The sequence below is a fragment of the Cynocephalus volans genome, chromosome 4 (assembly GCF_027409185.1).
Source record: "Cynocephalus volans isolate mCynVol1 chromosome 4, mCynVol1.pri, whole genome shotgun sequence".
NCBI classification, from domain to species: Eukaryota; Metazoa; Chordata; class Mammalia; order Dermoptera; family Cynocephalidae; genus Cynocephalus; species Cynocephalus volans.
The window spans coordinates 19195584-19212814 of NC_084463.1; the positions used below are offsets into that span (position 1 = coordinate 19195584).

At 43.3% G+C, this 17231-nt stretch overlaps 1 protein-coding gene across 2 annotated transcripts in view; it reads left to right on the forward strand.

Moving 5' to 3' along the window:
- GRAMD1B (GRAM domain containing 1B) overlaps window positions 1–17231 on the forward strand; it is a 159251-nt gene that overhangs the window by 17100 nt on the left and 124920 nt on the right. The window lies entirely within an intron of this gene.

Genomic DNA, 17231 nt, shown 5'->3' on the forward strand with positions numbered 1-17231 from the left:
GGCTTTCTGCTTCTCTTCTGACTTTTTGCTACCTTAAACTTCTCTTTAGTTTCTCCAGCAGAGAATGGGCAAGGGAATGGTGTTTGTGTCTCACAAGCACTGTCAAAGTAAAGGACTCAAAATTTAGATTTTGTTGGGTTATTATCAGTGCATTTTTCTGACCTTGTCTCTTACAGCCATGGAGAGGCTAGGGTCCTAGAACATCTTCTTCCAACTGACTACTAGTTGAAGGCCTCTTTGGGTGGGAGGTTTGGAAATGATTCACTTTCATTGCCTTAATCAGCTCAGTCGTATCCATGGAGGGTTTGTAAGAAACAGTTGGCAACTATTCAAATAGCTCCAAAACGCATCCAGCCAGGGTAAGTGGACAAGTATAAATATAAATAAATAAATAAACACACACATTTAAAAATATATATCTGTATATATTTTAATATACATAAATTTATAAATATTATATAGCAGTGTATTTGTGTGTGTACTATATTTAGTTATATGCGAAGGATCTTCAAGAAGTTCATGGAAGTGTTGTAACACCAAGGGCAAGGGTTCGGATCCCCATACTGGCCAGCCACCGGAAAAAAAAAAGTTCGTGGAAGGATTTGTATAATCGTTTAACTCCATCTTTCCACAATATTTTTGAAGTGCCCTTATACTTTTTAAACCTGGATATCCTCCTCTAGGGCAGGCTAGGTGCCTTTTGGTCATGAGATGGTGACTCAGACTCTTAGCAAGAAATTTTAATTTGCCTATTGAGCATGATCCTTGTCTTGATGTCATCAGCTGGGTTCAGATGCATCCACCTCAGGGAGATGTATGGACTTTGCTGGCCTCATTATAGCTGAGGACAGGGTAGACCCAACTGGGGCTAGGTAATAGAGCACCTGGAGGCACAAGTCGCTACTCATTGTGCATTTGAGAGTGATTAATTGAGGAATAGAATGTGTTTCTATTTCTTCCAAGCCTCTTTATCCTTGGAAAATACTGTCAATAACTGTCCATGCTGATCACTGTTCCTCATTGTCCCTACCTCTAGCAGGGCGGGTGTAGGTGACTTCCCAGCAGCTGTGTGTGACTTTTATTCTGGTAGCAATTTCCAGCCTGCTCCCGTGGAGTAAAATTCCAGCCTGGAGCAAGTTTTCTTCCCTCAGGCTGTTTTGCATCATTAGATTCCTCCTACACAAATGGGGGATCATGATAATAATACCTACCTTGTAGCTTGGCTTGGAGATGAAATAGTAAAGGTAAGGCACTGCTCAAAATGCCTGGTATACAGTAGGTGTTTACATTCGGATTATTTCCTTTGTCACCCTCCCCTTTACATTTAAGGGAAGAAGGTGTTCTCATATTGGTGTCATTTAGGGTCAAGCTTATGTGATCTGAAGGATAGGCCTTGGGGCTTGCGGTTGTTCATCATTGGGCTCCTTTGCCGAGTCATTTGGGGTTGGCAGACCTGGAAAAGATAGTGGTCTAGAGAGTGGTTAGGGCTGTGTATGCACAGCCAAGGCAGTCTGTGTTCTCTTAGCATTTCCCGGTTCACATCTGGAGCCTGATCCCCTCGTCTTGGGTTAGGGAGGGAGACGAGTAACCCAGCTATGGGGATGCTGTGCATGACCTGCCTGGTGCTGAACTTCCTGTGATGCGGCTTCATGAATCTCTGGTGTCAGCTGAAGCAGGACTGCCGTAGGCTCTGCAGAGAACACTAAATGAATGTAAGGCAGGATTGTCTTCTGAGTTTGAGATGAGTGACATTCTTTGTTATGGGGTGTAATTAGGAGAGAAGTTGCTCTTGGTGCTAGGGAGAAGATGCAGAGTGAGAACTTTTAGGCAAGCAATAAATACCTGATGACTGGTTCATCACTACCACCTTCTTCAATTAACAGTAAGATAAGTCTACAGCAAATTCTCAATGAGCCTTATACCTTGGAATAAGAGCAGAAGGGCTGCTAAAGATTTTAGAAAACTCGAACTGAGTTCCATGTAGCACACACTCATCTTGGAGTCACGCATAAAGTAACACTCATCTGTTAACAATAAAATATATGGAAAATAGAGCACAAACACAGTGAAGTGACAGCACCAGAGCCGGGCTCAGAAGTCTGGGCCAGTGACGTGTGGGAGCAATCCCCTTAACTCTCCTAGCTCAGCAGAGTTAACATAGAGTATTCAGACAACACACCTGTGGGCTTTAGGCATCACTGATACCAAGTGCCTGCCTAGCCACGAGTTTGGAAAAGCATTTACAGTAGGTAGTTGTAGGGGAGTCTGGGTAGGTCAGAAAGGGCACCGCGTCATAGATGATACGTAGTTACAATGATCAGTCCTCGGAGACAGGGCAGATTGGGATATTTGGTTACAGAAAATGGGACACGAATTCTCGTTATGAAAAAACAGAGGAGAAAAGAATGGAGTTTATTAGAATAAAAAGAGAATATTATTTTCTTCAAATAATGGCTTTTGAATGATAGTATGTGAGAAATGTATATATGGGAAATCAATACATGTTAGTTACCCTTTCTCTGTGATATGAACTTTTGGTTACTCCCAATTATCTTTAGCCTTAAAGTCCCATTCCTAAAAACACATTAAGATTCTAGAGAACAGGGCTAAGTCTTAGACTACTTTGTGTCTGTCACCTTCTAGCTCAGCTCCTGTCCCACCCAAAGCGTGCTTTGTATCTTTTCTCTGTGTGTAGGCTGCCATTCAAAGAGTCTTTTTTGAATAAATTTTTAATGAATGAATTATCTACTTCTTGGATCTTCAGAATCCTTTTTGAGCCGTTGTCCATCTGAGTGAGTCCCAGAACTGAACTTGAAGAGGGTTAATTAGATACAGGGCAGGAGTGTGATTGTGTGTGTGTGTGTGTGTGTGTGTGTGTGTGTGTGCGCGTGCGTGCGTGCGCGCATGCATGTTTTGTTAAAATTCTCAAGCCAAAAATAAATGATTTGTGGATTTTTTTTTTAATGGCTGGCCTGTACAGGGATTGATAGACCTTGGACCTTGGTGTTATCGGCACCACGCTCTAGCCAACTAAGTAACTGGCCAGCCCCAACTCGTGGTTTATTCAGCTTCTGTTCCTTTGTTCAGTATTCTAATTATCCAGTACCTGCTGCCTTCCTGCTAATGAAAAGTGACCACATGTGCTATATATATCTTATCAGAAAACTGTCAAAATGCTTGTCAGAGGAGACATAGAGTTTAATCCTATGTGGAAAATGGCGTTGTGGAAACAGATCAGACTGTTCCACCCAGAAATCCTGACTCCAGGTCCAGCTGTTATTTCTTCCCAGGCCCCAGAGGGCCCTCTGTTAGCTGGTAAATGACCAGAGTTCTTGGTTAGGACTGTTTTATTTCTTCCAATTGGAAAAAACCAGATAATGGTTCTACCATAAACCAGTTTTTCCTGGGGCTAACTGGCAAATTAAGTTGATTGAGGGGGAGTGGGAATGAGAGGGGAAGGGAAGGGGTGCAGAAAGCTGGAGGGATGCCTTCTGGAAAGTAGCACAGCTTGCAGTTTGTTTGTCCTTGAGCTGCATGGTCACTGGAGTGACTTGTCTGTGACAGAGTTTCTGCGTAAATACCTTCTTGTCCCACCTCTGCCCCAGTGTTTCCTTCATCCTTTAGGACCCAAGAATTCGTCCCTCTTTCCAGATGAATCAGCCTCTGCTCTTCTTGAATGCCTCTCTCCTTGGCCTCTAGGGCAGGTACAGGGCTTTCTGTATCTTCCCTACCTTGTGAACTTTCAAAACACATATTTTCAGTTAAGAGGTTTGACTTCTGTTAACTAAAGAGAAACGGAAAGGTGGTAATGAATTAATTATCACTTGGGAAGCCATAGTCATAAAAAATCTTGAAAACATATTTGTTCGTAATCGAGTTCAGTCTTCAATCAGATGTGAATGGACCAGTGCTCTTTTTTCTTGGGCTTCTTCTAGAATGTTCTTGTAGGAGTTTAGTAGCTGTTTCTGGGGAATCAGCTGCCCCAATCTGTTCTAGGTTAGCTCCTAAATCAGGCTACTCTGAATTCAGCTGGCAGTAGAATCAAGTTGGAGCTGCCACTAAGACTGTTTCCTAAACTTATTTCTGTGAACAGGACTTCAGGGCACCAGTATTTCTGCTCTGCTGCTGGCTGAGCCTTTGTGGGTCCTGCCCTCATGCCTCTCTGGTCCCCAGAAACTCCCCCTGGGCTGCAGGCCAACCCTTTCCTGGCCTACTAGAAGTCTGTCTATCTCTGGTTCTAGCTCTAGGAAGTCCCACCCTCTCTCCTGTCACTTGTTCTGTCTTATTTGGCTTGCCTACGTTTTTTTCCCACCAGCTGGTTGTTGGCAGTTCTATTCTTAGGTGTAGGTTGTATTTTTCAGGTATAATCAAAAACTTGTTTATTTCTATGGTTTCCCCTGTGGCCTTGTCACCTCAGTGGCAGGTGCCATCACCTGGCAAACTGCCTCAGATTGGTCATGGCAGACTCTTGTCACTTCTTGTTTCTAGGTTTTTGCTGTATTGGACTTTCCAGATGTCCTTGCTTTCTGGTGTCAGATGGCTGCCTCCTGCAGAGCAGAGACAACTAATACTTTCAGCAGAATGAACATTTGAGCTCTTTCTGCCCTCTCCCCCCACCCTCAATTCAAGTTCAGACTCCCCCCAGTTTTATTGGTGAGGTCATTTCTGCTGCCCACCCTTTCCCAGCTCCAAGTGAACACTACAGCCCAGCACTGCAGTGTGCTCAAGGTGATAGACACGCTGGCTGGCTCGCAGTGTTGATAACACCAAGGTCAAGGGTTCGGATCCTCTTACCAGCCAGCTGCCAAAAAAGTGAAAGAACAAAGAATTCATGGGCATGAAACTTGGATTGAAGTCCTTGTTCCTTTGCATACCAATGGCTTGCTCCTAGACATTCATGTATCCCCCTGAAGTGTTCCAAGTGTGTGCTCTAAGCAACTGAGCTAACCTGCCAGCCTCTTCATCTTTAAAATGAAGATCAAAATATATATATTTCTTATGTACCTTATGATATTGGAAAGATTAGATGGAAGAATGTACATGGAAGGAATTTGTAGACTGCAAAGAACAGTTTTCAATGTGAAGGTTTATTGTTCGTGTTAAATGCAGCATATTAGTATGCAATATCTTGAAGGAATTGAAAGAATCAGCCTATGTTTGCACTAAAAGAGATATTCACTGATGTAGCCAACAGGTTCTCTCCAAGGCACGGGCAGAGCTACCAGTGACAACTGCTTAGGTTTGGATTTGTCATTAGCTAGTGGCTCAAAAGGAGCAGAGCTCTGGGAGGAAAAGTCAATGAATTAATCTCTGAGTGTACCAGAGGGAAGAAACAGCCAGGCTTCTGTGTGACACTGGGCTCAGTTGGCCAGACTGGAAGATGCAGATCATACAGGAGAGACATTTAAAGCAGAGAGGACAACATGAATGGAGTTTGGAGGGATGAATGTACATGGCATATTTGGGGAGCACAAGTGTCTCAGTGTGAGCAACACACGAGGCTCAGGTGGAACTTGCTTCTGGGGACATTGGTTTCATGTTGTAAGACTTTGTGTGGCAGGCATTAAGAAGACTTCAAAAAACTTTAACCTGGGAAGAGGCATGTTTAGAGCTACTCAAGAAGGTAGCAGGTGGCAGACAGGGCACATTGGTGTGCTAGGGCTGGCTTGTGTTAGCTTGTAAGTGTGCACATCGTTTCCCTGTACCGATCTCAATGACATCAGAAATCCACCATGGTGGGAGTGTTTACACTACAGAAATTGGCAAATGACACAAGTCAGTGCCCCCCAGTCTGGTTGTTAAACATTTATCAGCACAGTTAAAGGGCCATTTTGATAGCATAGGACTTCAGTAGTTTGCAAACCTGAGACGCCTGTTAAAAATTCTTCGGGGGCTGGCTGGTTAGCTCAGCTGGTTAGAGCAGCCTTATAACACCAAGGTCACGGGTTCAAATCCCCACACTGGCCAGCACAGAAAAAAATTCTTCAGGCTCCACCCCAGACCTCCTGAGTCAGAATCCAAGATGAGAGAGAGGGTAGGAACCTATTTTTTTTTTTAAAGTTCCCAGATGATTCTTATGCAGCCAGTGTGGTACTGGTCTTTGGGCCAAGGCAGGGACATTGGGGTAGAGAGGAGAGGATGGATATAAAAGATGTTTCAGAGGTAGGAGCAATATATCTCAGTAACAGATTGGAGGTAGGAGTGGAGGAGGGGCAGTGCCAAAACAATGTCTGAGTTTCCTTGTTTGGACAACTGAGTGCACGGATGGTGATGCAGATGACTGAGCTAAGGAAGGCAGGTCTGAGCCATCTGGGAGAAATGAGGGTGGGGGAGAGGAGGTAGTTTTGGACATGCTGTTTGAGCAGCCTAAAGAGGCAGGTCTTTGGTGATATTCTGTGAACAGCTGGATACAGGGAACTGCAGCTTGGTGAAGCAGTTGGAACTGGAGATACAGGTTTGGGAGTGAACACGTGGGTTTTTGTTGAAGCCATGAATCTAGATGAGATTGCTTGAGGAGAGTGTGTAGTGTGAGAAGAGAAGGGGACTATGGATAGAACTCTCGAACGACTTTTCAGAGGGTGGTAGAGGAAGAGACACTAAAAAGGGATTAAGTGAATAGTAGTTGGTACATTGATTACCAGGTCAGTTGTTCCTTGGAAGAAGGGTTGCTTTAGGTATTGTCAACATTTTCAGAGACCTAACAGAAAGCACATGTGCATTTGTATGTAACAAGACAACCTAAAACATTAAATTTGTTTGGCTTGATCTATCAACCCAGTGTAGTGAGACATGTTCCCGGATGCTGACTTGAAGTTCCGAATGGTAGTTGTGTGTCTTTGATTGGAAACACACACACACACACACACACACACATACATTAATTAGGAGACAAGTAGTGTTTAGTCAGCTTTGTTTTCCAAAACATGGCAGTTGGGAATGTAGTTGAAGGGTTCTTGGTGGGGAAGGAGCAGGGAGCAGACATGTAGACCCTCTGTGCGTCCTGGCTTGCCCTTGTGAGAGAAAATCCATGGAGAAGGAAATTGAACTCCTATTTTGATGAGGAGTTTAGATGAAGGGACCAGGATCAAGATGATTGCCCACACAGTAAGGTTTTGAGGTTATCTGTGCATAAAACAGCTTCTGGTTTGCATTGGGTTTGAGAACTTTCTGCAGCTTCCTAGCACTGACTTCCTTCTATAACGTGAGCACTCTGGATTGGGAAGCAAGGGGTTTTCTATAGGCAGTGAGGGTGCACAAGGGATGGCGGGGTGGGGGGTGGAGCGAGGCTGGTCTTTGAGACTCTGCTGCCCAGGGTCTTGACCAGTGCTCACAAACTTCAAGTTCTGGGAAGCAATTGGTTGACCGCGTTACCTTCTGAGTAAAGGTTTACTGCTCAGTGACCTAGTTAATTTGTATTTACTCTCTTAAGAGTGCCAGAGATTTTACTGTAATGCTGAGTAGTGACTGAGGCCTAGGAAGCTACTAGGATGTGGGCAACTAGGAAAAAGCAGCGTGTTCCTTTAGCTAAGAACAGTGGAAGAGAGTTGACTGACACATGTTCCCTTGTGTGCCCCCTCTCAGCAGCCATTTGAGGAAAATAATGGGGTAAGTATAATTCTTTTAGTTGTGTGTGTTGAGAGGCCTGGAATTTTATTATGGGTGAAGGATCCTTTGCCCTTTGTGAAAAATACCTTAGATCAGGGCATTAGGAAGAATATTTCATTTTTTCTTCAACCAGAGCTTGATTATCTGTATTCATGACAGCCAAAGATTGGTGGGAAAATTTTAAACTCATAAACAATCAGAAAGAAAGAAACAAACAAAAGAATTGTAGCCTTGGGTTTCAAAATCTTTTCCCGCTAACTTTTACCTACCATATCTAATTGAAGAGCCACAATCAGCAAAGAATGGAGGTGCTGTCAATCTTGACAAGCACTTTCTCACGTTGCATAACTGAGAGGTTGACCGTGACTTTGGCTCAGAGGGGAGGCAGAGAAGGGCTGGCTTCAGGAGGATCCTGGTAGGTTTTGGTACAGTGCCTTCCTTATTTGGAGGGTCCACTCACATCTAATTCAAGTTGGTATCTCCAGAGCCTAGCACCAGTGCCTAAACATAGTCAGTGGAAACATGGATGAATAAATGACACATCAGGAATTCACACTGAGTGGTGGACACCTTGAGGTCACACATCATGCCTTACACATCCAAGTAGGGCATGGCAGGTACTTTCAACACAGGCGTTCAGAAAATGTTGATGAATAAGGAGGGAACGTGCAATCTGTGCAGATTTGAGAGTATTTGACAAGTCTTTCTGGACTGATCAGAGAGGATTCGGTGGAAGTAGATATCTTTGTAAGTACAGCAAAAGAGGACAGGGTTAGATATTTGCACATTCATTTATCAGACATCTGTTGTACACCTAATGTGTGCCAGGCACAGTGCTAGACTCTGGGGATTGAAAGAAGCAACCAATAAAATAAGATCTTTGCTCTCAAGCAATATATAGTGTGATAGAAGGTATACGGAAATGAATCGTTAATTACTGTATCCTGAAGTCCATGATAATTACTATCATAAAAGGTAGTGTGGGGTGATATAGGAACATAGTGTGGGTGGTGGCCATCAAGGGAGATTTCCCTGAGAAGGTACTACTTTTGAAGGATACTAATAGCTATAATGTTGAGTGTCTATACCTTTCTGAGTATTTTGTGGGCACTAATTTATTTAATTCTCACACCACCTCAATAATGTAGATACTGTTATCTCTCTCATTTTATAGAGGTTGAGGTTGAGTGGTGCAGGTGGAAGAGTCAAGATTTGAATGCAGGTGGTCTAAAGCTAAAGCCCTCAGGCTCAATCCCTAAACTGTATTGGTTCAGTAGTGGGAATTAGTGGGGTTAAGAAGAGGGTAGAGAAAAGGGTATGCCAGGCCAAGAGAAGAGCAAATTCCGAGGCAGAGGCAAGTGGTATGGCTGGAGTGGAGAGGGAGGTGAGGGATGAGGGAGCTGGGAGGTGGGACAGCAGTCAGGTTGTTAGACTTTTATTCCTGAGATGAGGAGCCTGAACTTTGTTCCGAAACTATGGGTAGCCTGAAGGATTTTAAGTCAGAGAGAGACATGATCAGATCTGCATTTTAGTAAGATCATTTTATCAGTGTGGAGAGTAGACTGGAGTGGGGCCAGACTGGCAACAGGAAAAGCAGTTAAGAGCTATTCAAGTAATCTGGGCGAGGACCAATGAGAGCTGATCCAAGACAGTGGCAGTGGGAGTGATGAGTGGAGGATGGGTAGATCTGAGAGGCAGTGAGGAAGGAGAGTCTGCAGGACTTGGTGTGAAACTGATGTGGGGGTGCATTCCAGTGTGTGTGAATCCTTACTAGCGGAGCACAAGGAGAGGAGAAAAAGTCAGTGAACTCAGTCTTGGGCATGCTCAGATGGAGATTTCTGTTGAACGTTCAAGAGAGCTCAGTACCGTTACAAATGCATGATAATAAAAATAAGTATCATAAACATCTGTTCGGTATTTATTATTTGCCAAGCCTTCTGTTAATTACCTCATTTAATCCTCACAACAGGTTTATGAAATTACTCACATTTTAACAGATAAGTGGACGGGAATGTAGAGAGAGCCTAAGTAAGCTGCTCTGAGTTACTCAGAAAACAAGTGGCAGAGCTGGCACTTAAATCCTGGGTTTGATCTGGAAATTTCTACACCAATGCTGTCCAATAGAGCTTTCTGCGATGATGGAAATGTTCTTTATCTCCACTGCCCAAAGTGGAATCCACTAGCCACATGTGGATATTGAGTACTTGAAATGTTACTAGTTTGACTAAGGAGCTGGATTTCCTATTAATTTAAATTTATAAACCTACATGTAGCTAGTGACCACTGCATTGGCCGTCTTAGCTGTCTGCTCTATGTTTGAGAGTTATCAGCATATCATACCATAATTGAAGTGTTGGGTGTGGATAAGATTCCCCCAAAGAAATGTAGTGCAGTGGATTTTAACCTCTTATGGGTCACAAGCATATTTGAAAATCTGATGAAAGCTATAAACCTCTCTCATGAATGTATAGCATTTTTGCACAGTAAATTGGTAACAATTTGAGAGGTCCATGAAACAGATTCTCCTGGTATAAAGCAGGAAGAAGAAGGAACCCAGTAGAATGTAAACTTGAGAGCAGAGACTGTCTGTCTGTCTCGTTTACTACTCTATAACTGGTATCCAGATTCTCGAGCAATGTCTAATACATAGTTGATACTTGATAATTTATTAAACGAGTGGCCAAGTGAGTCCTGGGAAATATTTCAGGACCAGGTAGAAGAAAAGCCTGTGAAACTCGCTAAAAAGGAGAATAACAGAAGTAGGACAAAACGCAAGACCCAAGAAAGAGTGGTGTCATAGAAGGCAGAAAAGGTGGGTGTCAAGAATGAGAACAGTCATCGGTGTCAGGGTGTGATCAGATGAGATGAGGATATCACAGTTGTCATGGCTTTGTAACAGAGATCCCTGGTGATAAAACCAAAGCGTGGTGGGCGCAGGGTTCAGAGAGCAGTGTATTAATTCATAAATCAAGGTGAGGAAGTAGTGGAAATGAGTGTTAAGTCCAGTGGTTCTCAATCCCGGTTGCCCCCCAGAATTACTGGGAGGCTTTTTAAAAACTCACATTCCAGGACAGGTTCAGATTCTAACTTAGTATATTTGGGGAGGGCTCGAGGAATCTCATGGTCGAGCTCCTGAGTTTATTATGTTTTGACAAAAGTTTGGCAGTCACAACTTAGTGCATTCTTTCAATACAATGGCCATGAAGAGAAGGAAAACTAAAGGAACTGAGAAAGATCTTTTTCCTTTTTTTTTTAAAGACAAGTGCGAGCACGTTTACAGGGAAAGAACTATTAAAGAAATGTATTCATGAGTTGTAATGTGTTAGGAAGATATTTAGCTGGATTCTGAATTCCTGGACCTTTGACCAGCTACCCACCTTGCTGCAGGTTCCCATGGGAGTCATTCAGCCGAAGCAATCCTGCTAACTTGGACAGATTGTGGAGTTTTGCCCAGCATGTGTTGTTTTTTAAGTAGCATTTGAGAATATTGAGGTGTGCTGTGTAAGGAGCTGTCAGTCACTGCAGTGCCCCAGCCGCATCTGTGAACTTATTTTCTATTATTATACTTTTGTATACTTGCTTGCCAGGTGAAGAACAGAGACTGTTTTCTGTTCTCTACTTCTTTGCTACCTGCCTTCTCTTCCTCCGTACATCTTTCCTTCTTAAACTGAAATTGTAAATGCCACAGTCCCTTTACATGTGGAGGTAATTCAGTGTGAAAACCCAGCCGTCCCTTCTTTCAGTGATGGTGTGGCCCTACTTTTTAGGGTATGGGTCTTTTCTCTTCTCTTTCTCTCATGCATTGGGTGTTTCAAAATATTTATCTACCGAACTGTGAATATTAAGTACAATTGATATTTACCACTTATGGTATACCAAGGGCCAGGTACTGCCCTAGACACATTCTGTAGAGGATTTCTACCATTTCTAATCCTCACTGCAATCTTTTAAGGCATGCGTTGCTATGCACATCTGACACTTAGAAAAGTTAAATAATTTGCCCAAATGTCTCCCTGCGAGAAGGCAGACTCAGGACTAGCGCTGGCATCTCCCTGACTCCAAATCCTGTACTCGAATACTGTGACTAGATTACTCACAATTTAATTCTCAACACAGTTCTGTAAATTGAGGATTAAGTTGTGAATAATCATAGTAAGTCCTCATTTTTCAGGGGGAATAGGCTAAGAGAGGGTAAGTGACTTGGCCAAGGTATAGGGCCAATAAGAAACAAAGCCCGGGGACAAACCTAGGGTTGTCTGTCTCCATGCTAATTATACTACTTCCACTGCCTGAAATAATTTATTTTCTCATTTTTATTAATCCAAGACATCTAGAATTGCCACTGTGAGCCTTTTGAAGCTTCCAATTAGCATGAAATAATTGGTGCTAATACACTAGATTGCCATGATTACAGCCAAAGCAAAGAAATGCAGCCTTAGTGTGGGTGAATGTACAATTTCCATTAGGCTCTAGAAGTACTAAATTACAGCTTGCATACCCCTGTGACTGCTTGGAACCATGTGAATCTCTCAAAGCCCCTTCTGGGCTTAGGAGGCTTTGACCCCTTTAGCGTTGTCTGGGAGAGAAAGAGCTGTTTCTACTCAGGAAGCTCCTACTCAGAAAGGTTGCCACATTCAGTCTCCCTAGCAATGCAGCTGTGCCTTGCAGAGGACAGAAGGACACCTTCCTGGTAGTCTGTACTTTCTGCACGTGTCCCAGGCAGGGAGGGAGGAAGGGAGATCAGTGGAGCCATGAGAATTGGCCCAGCCGACTTTGCCAAGCTTCCTGGTCACGGCCTGGTGAATTTCTGCCTTCTGGAGCATGGTTTGGCTCAGATTACAACAGGTTTTTCTCATCCCTTGCCGGCGTTGCTGGTATTAATGTGACCTTCCAGGATGAGCTCCTACACTAGCCTGCTCGGGGAGAACAAAACCAGGATTCTGCTTCAGCTGGTTCCCTCGGGAGTATCCTGGACCTTATTTAGTAACAGATTCTAGTGTTCCAGAATTTAATTTACACAGTGATTTTTATCAGAAGCTTAAATTTACAAGAGGGAGGATTTAAGTCATCCTGGTGCCTTGTGTGGCTTTCTTGGGGGAAACAGCACACAGTTGTTTATACAAATTCCCTTCAATGCTGTTGTAAGCCGTCTTTCAGTCATCTGGTACCCAGGCGAAGTCATTCCAAATCCTTGTTTAGAGTTTCTTTTTCAGGCTTTGTGACAGTCATTCATCTGTTAGTGACCCCTGCTGGAATTTCTTCAAGTTCTTCTCAACTTAAGTCCAGACTGGCTCCACACCGGACACTCTGTCCCACCAACGCCTTGACTAATATGGAGTGGATGAGGGAGTAGCCCTTGATCCTGTAACATTTCACACTCCTGAAAACACCTTAGTATGGCGGTTGCTTTTTTCATGACCTTGGAAGTCTGGCAGATTCATTTACGGAACAGCACGAGTTGCTTAGGTCCAGGTGGCCTATACCATTTGAAAAGACTCATATACAAGAAGAATTGAAAGAGTTTGCAGGCTGGCTGGTTGGCTCAGTTGGTTAGAGCACAGCCTTATAACACCAAGGTCACGGGTTCGTATCCCCACGCTGGCCAGCTGTCAAAAGAAGAAAAAAGAAAGGGTTTATGTGAGAGGGTGAGGCAGTGACTGGAAATTCTGCTCAACAACAGTATTTCACGGGATTGAGTGGGGGAGTGATTGGCATCCATTTAACTTATGTAAGGCTATTGGAAAACAAGCTCCAAATATGGGGCCGACCGCGTGGCACACTCAGGAGAGTGTGGCGCTGGGGATGCAGTGGCGCTCCTGCCGCGCAGGTTCGGATCCTACATAGGGATGACCATTGCACTCACTGGCTGAGCGCGGTGCGGATGACACCAAGCCAAGGGTTGCCATCCCCTTACCGGTCACAAAAAGGACAAAAAAAAAAAAAAAAAATGGAGGAGAGAGGACCAGTCCCCTCCTGGCAGCACTGGAGGAAAGACCCTGCACAACCCTATGCCTTTTGCTACCCTGGGTTTATTCACTGTCTCTCCAGCTCAGTGTTCACCCCCTGACATGTTCCTTAAAACTTTCCAGCAAGTGGCCACTGCCTGCACCTTGTGCATTTTTTTCAGTGTTGCTGCATTGCAGTGCATGTGAATACGTGTGTCTCCTAGACTGGGAGCTCTTTCGCTGGCAGGGCCACGTGGTAATAATCACCTTTACATTCCCATCTCCTAGCACAGTGCCTGGTATGTGAAAAGTGGTGAATGGAACTGAATGCCTTTTTTTCTCGTTTCTGCTTGTCCCAAATCTATTCGATTTTAAGTGTCTGTGCAAAAAACTTGTCAAGACAGTCTTCTCTTTCTGGCCCCAGAGCGATGTGACCTTTCTATATTCTGTGTTCCTGTGGCATTTAATATGTACTTGTGAGAATTAGCATTTTCTGCTTTTAAATATAGTTGTTTATATTGAATCTTACTTTCCAGATTGTGCACACCTTGAGAACAGAGTCTTTGTCTAATTTGTGTCTGTTTTCTTTCCATATTCCACAAAATGGTGCCTGGCCCATGGTAGTGACAGCTGGCATTTATGCAGCAGCTAACATGAGCCAGGCTCTGTTCTTCATTCTTCACTTATGCTCACTCTTTAAACCTCACAACAGCCTTACAAGGTAAGAACCATCATGAACATCTTTCTCCATGTTGTGCCTATAGGTAAGGAATCTGATGTGAAATAAATTGCTCAGGGTCATGTAACTAGGAAGTGGAGGAGTTTGGATTCAATCCCAGGCAGTGTATGCCAGTCTACACATTTAACCCCTACCTTTGCTGCTACTTGTTGGCATAGGAGCACATAGAGAGCATTATGTAAATACTTGCTGAATGCATGCAGGTTAGTATTTCTTATTTAGATCCAATGAACAGCTTGAAAGTGACCCATTGTTGCTTTCATCTCCAGTGTCTGGAGTGTTTTCTAAGCCAGAAGAGGGCACCAGAAGGTTGGCTTCGGTTCTGGTTCCTGATGCGCTGCTGTGGCTCTGGTTTGGCAGTCAACAGTGCCATCTAGTGGAATAACTTGCTAATATCCACTCAGAATTATTTTTCTGAAACCCTGGAACATCACCATTTAGGTCTGGGGAGCCACCTTTGTTAACTTAATTTGAAGTTTTGATTGCCAGAAGGAGGGTAGGTTGAATAGAACAAACCAGTCCGTCCTGGATCCAGTGGGGTCAAGTTTGACCTCGTCCTTTGTCACAGAACAATATTGCAACAAATTTAGTTAAAGATCTCAGTTGGCTTTTTTGTGATTCTAGAATTGGGCAACACATTAATCCATAAACTAGAATAAGTGTTGTAATGAGCCAAGCAGAAAAGATTGGTTTTATAGACAGAAAAGGCTGAAAAAGCGGATTGGTCATTTCAGAGTTACTTTCCTTGTAAGGTGGGGACAGGAAGACAGAACAATAGAAAAATAAAATTAGGTTACTTCAGGCTATCTCTTTTGTGTAAGGATTGAAGCAGAGGGAAGTTCATTATCAGACCTATTGAAGATTTTTTTAAATTGAAACAGGGATTGTACAAATCTTTGGGATACAGAGTTGAATATCAATACCTGTGTGCAATATGTGATGCTCAAATCAGGATAATTAGTATGTTCAACATTATACAATGTAATGATTTTTCATGGCCCTTTACCAATTCTTCCCTCACCCCCTGTCCCTTCCCCCTTTCCCACCTCTGGTAACCTCGGTTCTGTTCTCTCCTTTTGAAAGTTCAAGATATTATTGTGATTGTTTTATCTTTCTTTTTTTATTTGTTTATTTTTTTTAGCTCCCATTGAAGATTTAAAGTGGCCTGTTTGGGAAATTGCTATTATCTCTTTCTCTTGTCTTCTGGGAAGGTCAGACCACAATCTAAGTGATGTGGAATTTAGCAGGGGTGACTCCATTTTGGTTTTTAGTCTGGTCTATTAGGACCTAGTGCAGGAACTTAGTCCAAACAATGGCCTCCGATAATTATTATTTAATACCTTGAGGAGGCTGTCACGCTGATTGTGGTCATTTGGGTTGGTTGAGCCTCGCTGACTGTCGTAACTGGTGTAGAACACTGGGCTCCAGACACTCCTTTCCTCTTCTCCTCACGGGTGCTGCCCACAGTAGACTGGTACTGCTCTCTCTACGCTTGCCTCTGGAGCTATGTCTGCTTTGGAATTTGAGTTCCAGTCATCTGTGGGCTGCCTCCGGTGCATTAACACTCATCCCAGATTGTATATGAGAGGGTGCCTGATGCATGTCACAGGTCAGTCCCAAGTAAGACATCCCATGGGTCAACAACGCTATAGTGACGTTTTGGTTGTAAGGAGTTTTTAGTGGGCAAATCTGTCAGAGCTGGCCAAGTGGGAATGATGAGCAGCTACTCCATAGTGAATAGCAGTAAAAAGTGCTTTCTGTAGAGTTAAGGAAAGAGAAAGGGATGTGTACATACTCAGTTCTGCCAAGCAGCTGGAGGCTTCGTCTGTGGTGCTGTTGTGGTTTCTGGTGTCTGTGTGTGTGTGTGTGTGAAAATTTTTGTAAATTGCTTCTAAGGTCGCTTACTTCTTGCTGAAAAAACAATGTGAGAGCATGGTTATACCTGTAACTACAAAAAAATCACGTGCTTTAGTTGAGAGTACACAGGCATGGGGACAAGCACTTACTCTACAAGATTGCTCAAAGTTTGCGTCTACTGGGGATCTAGTCCGAGGGACATACTCTATAGAGATCAATGCACCTTATTGCAGTGTATGGTCCACCAGAACAAAGACACAATTTTGGTTATACTGTGGCTTTGGTTATAGCGACATTTATGGTAATGGAAATTTGTTATTTCTAGAACCTACGTAAAGCAGGGGTCGGGTAACTTTGTCTTAAAGTGCCAGATGGTGAGTATTGTAGGCTCTGTGGGCCTAATGGTGCCACTAGTTAACTTATTCAAGTCTGCCTTGACGACTCAGCTCTGACATTGTAGCTGGAAAGCAGCCAAAGATAATATGTAAATGATGGGCATGGCTGTGTTCCAATAAAACTTCATTTATAGACACTAAACTTTAAATTTGAGGCATTTTCCAGGTCATGAAATATTCTCTCTCTTTTTTTTTATTGAAACAGAATTGTACATATCTGTGGGGTACAGAGTTGAATATCAATACCCATGTGCAATATGTGATGCTCAAATCAGGATAATTAGTATATTCATGCTTATACAATGTAATTGTTTTTCATGGCCCTTTACCAATTTCTCCCTTAGCACCCTTCCTCTTCCTCTAAATGTTCTTTTTTGGATTCCCCCACCCAACCATTAAAAAATGCAAAACTATTCTTAGCTGATAGGGCCGTATAGAAGAGGTGGTTCCAGATTAAGCATGAGGGCTGTGTAGTTTGTGGACTCTTGATCAGAAGCCTGGAGTAAGGGTCAACCGGTTGCTCACTCGGGAGAGTGTGGTGCTGATAACACCAAGGCCACGGGTTCAGATCCCTATATAGGGATGGCAGGTTGGCTCACTTGGGAGAGCGTGGTGCTGACAACACCAAGTCAAGGGTTACGATCCCCTTACTGGTCATTAAAAAAAAAAAAAAAAAAAAAAAGAAGAAGA